Source organism: Chrysochloris asiatica, unplaced genomic scaffold, assembly GCF_000296735.1.
Source record: "Chrysochloris asiatica unplaced genomic scaffold, ChrAsi1.0 scaffold00052, whole genome shotgun sequence".
Lineage (NCBI taxonomy): Eukaryota > Metazoa > Chordata > Mammalia > Afrosoricida > Chrysochloridae > Chrysochloris > Chrysochloris asiatica.
In genome coordinates, this window is record NW_006408570.1 from 7,477,291 (window position 1) to 7,480,831 (window position 3,541).

Sequence of the window (3,541 nt, forward strand, 5' to 3'; positions counted from 1 at the left end):
ACAAATGTATTAGGCACAATGAAAAAACTATGGGAAAAAACCATTTAAAATGTACAGGACTTCTTATATGCTTGAAGATTCTTCTTACAGATTTGAAAAGAATTATATGTGTTAGATTGTTGCTTTATTTGTAAATGGTAATGAACTTTTCTGTAAAAGAATCAAGTAAAAATTTATGAACAATGTTTAGTTGTTTACTTAAGATGATCGGAGTCCTGGTGTGGCGCTGTGAGTTAATGCGTCAGACTGCAAAGCCATTTGAACTGAAAGGTTAGCAGCTAGAGCTCACCAGCTGCTCCTCGGAAACCCTATACAGGGTCGCTATGTGGGTCGGAACCAATTCAACAGCACCTAACAACAACAACAATGTTTTTTGATGTATTTGAGTCTTACATTTGGAGAGATTATAGATAGTTGAACAAAGATATTATAGTAACAGATTGCTGTTTTGAATCTTTGGTTTCCTTCATTTATCAAACATATAATTTTATATACTGTATCAGCCTCACCAGCTGCTGCTTAGAAACCCTATACAGGATTGCTGTGAGTTGGAATGGAGTATCATATATATTGTTGGATATAAAGATGAATGAGGAAAGAAAGTCAGAGCCTTTTCTTTTCCAGAGACTTCCCAGCCTAGATTGAGTGAGTCAGGCATGTGGAGGGAAAAAAAAGATAATATAATACGTGTTACACTTCTGGACTTATGGTGTGGTGTTGTAGAATCAGCATTGGACTGCTAACCACAAACAAGGCCAGCAGTTCAAACTCACCAACTGCTCCTTGGAAACCCTTATTACAGGGTCGCTATGAGTTGGAACGGACATGGCAACACTTACAACAATAGCAGCAACACTACTTCTGGCCACTCTGCTTGTCCAGTTTGAACTAAACATATAGCAGCATTTGGTCACTTTATTATTCATTCTACGCACATCATTCTTCTAATGGAGTTGTATAATGACAATTACTTGTATGCTGAAGGAACACCATAATTGTTCTGTTGTAAAACCTTTGTGTTGCTTTCCTTTGAAATTTCTTTGCTGTTATCTGACACAACATGGTTTGATGGAAAATAAGCATGAGAACACATATGGTTGGAGGGCCTAGACTAGAGTACCCTGAATTTTTTTTTTTTAATTCTGTAAAATGGCCACAAGACTGCCTGATTCCATGTTCTTGTGCATATTGGATATGGCAGTTACTTAAATTCAAATTTCAAGGGCGAAAGATGAGGCTTTCTGCTCCCATAAAGTTTTACAGCCTTGGAAACCCTGTACAGGGTCACTGAGTCAGAACTGACTCCACGGCACATAACAACAACAACAACAACAACAATTTTTTACGCTGCCATATTCTTGGCAGGTCTTGTTACTATTGTTAATTGCCGTCCAGTGGGTTCTGATTCATAGACCCTGTATAGGGTTTCTGAGGCTGTAAATCTTTACAGAGCAGAAAGTCACATCTTTTTACTGTGGAAGGTCTGGTATATCCGACTGGATTGTAATCCACTACGCTACCAGGGTAAAATGTTGGTTGCTAGGACTGAGGGGCAAGGAGCTCTGGTAGTGTAGTGGTTACGAATCGGGCTGCGAACCACAAGGTCAGCAGTTCGAAACTACCAGCTGCTCCACGGGAGAAAGATGAGGCTTTCTGCTCCCGTAAAGATTTACAGCCTTGGAAACCCTGTTCAGGGTCGCTGTGGGTTGGAACCCACTCGACGGCACTTAACAACACCAACAAGGACTGAGGGACAGGTATAGGGTTATGGGGGAGTAGCTGTTGATGGGTTGTTGTTAAGTGCCGTCGAGTTGATGCTGACCCATAGCGACCCAGTATAGGGTTTGCAATTAGCAGCTGATGAGATTGAACAGCCGACCTTGCAGTTCAAACAGCTTTGCAGTCTGCTGAATTAACCCACAGCACCGCCCCAGGCCTCTGTTAATGGGTTAGGAGTTTCTTTTGGGGGTGATGACATGTTTTGACTTTGATTGTGATGATGGTTGCACAACTCTATGACTCTACTCAAAACCAGTGAACTGGATGCTTTCCCTGGGTGAATTGTATGGTGACTTATATCCAGAGCTTTGAGCTGTTTAATTCTGGTTCAACCCCTTGCTGAGAGAGAGTTCCTGGTGTGGTGCTGTGGGTTAATGTTCCAACTGCACAGTTGTTTGAACTGCAAGGTCAGCGGTTCAAGCACACCAGCTACTCCTTGGAAACCCTGTACAGGGTCTTTATGGGTTGGAGCCGACTTTATGGCACTTAACAACAACAAACAAACCAACACCCAAGCCCAGTGCTTGTTGTGAAGTCCATAGTATTTCTGAGACTATAAATCTTCATGGAAGCAGTTTCTTTCTTCTTCTGGGAGCCACTAGTGTGTTTTAACCTCAGACCTTGTAGTTAGCTGTCCAGTGCTTATCCTACAGCATTACCAGCCACTGAGGGTTCGTTATATCCACCTCAGATGTACTCAATTAGAATCTATATTTTAGCAAGATAAAGGATGAGCACTCCACTGCAGTGTTGGTTTGAACCGCAAGGTAGATGGCCCAAATCCATTAGCTGGTCCTCAGAAACCCTATACAGGGGCACTATGAGTTGGAACCGACTTGACGACACTTAACAGCAACATAAGAAGGAGTCCTGGTGTGCTGCTGTAGAGTTCGTCCTGGACTGCTAACCACAAACAAGGCCAGCAGTTCAAACTCACCAACTGCTCCTTGGAAACCCTTATTACAGGGTCGCTATGAGTTGGAACGGACATGGCAACACTTACAACAATAGCAGCAACACTACTTCTGGCCACTCTGCTTGTCCAGTTTGAACTAAACATATAGCAGCATTTGGTCACTTTATTATTCATTCTACGCACATCATTCTTCTAATGGAGTTGTATAATGACAATTACTTGTATGCTGAAGGAACACCATAATTGTTCTGTTGTAAAACCTTTGTGTTGCTTTCCTTTGAAATTTCTTTGCTGTTATCTGACACAACATGGTTTGATGGAAAATAAGCATGAGAACACATATGGTTGGAGGGCCTAGACTAGAGTACCCTGAATTTTTTTTTTTTAATTCTGTAAAATGGCCACAAGACTGCCTGATTCCATGTTCTTGTGCATATTGGATATGGCAGTTACTTAAATTCAAATTTCAAGGGCGAAAGATGAGGCTTTCTGCTCCCATAAAGTTTTACAGCCTTGGAAACCCTGTACAGGGTCACTGAGTCAGAACTGACTCCACGGCACATAACAACAACAACAACAACAACAATTTTTTACGCTGCCATATTCTTGGCAGGTCTTGTTACTATTGTTAATTGCCGTCCAGTGGGTTCTGATTCATAGACCCTGTATAGGGTTTCTGAGGCTGTAAATCTTTACAGAGCAGAAAGTCACATCTTTTTACTGTGGAAGGTCTGGTATATCCGACTGGATTGTAATCCACTACGCTACCAGGGTAAAATGTTGGTTGCTAGGACTGAGGGGCAAGGAGCTCTGGTAGTGTAGTGGTTACGAATCGGGCTGCGAACC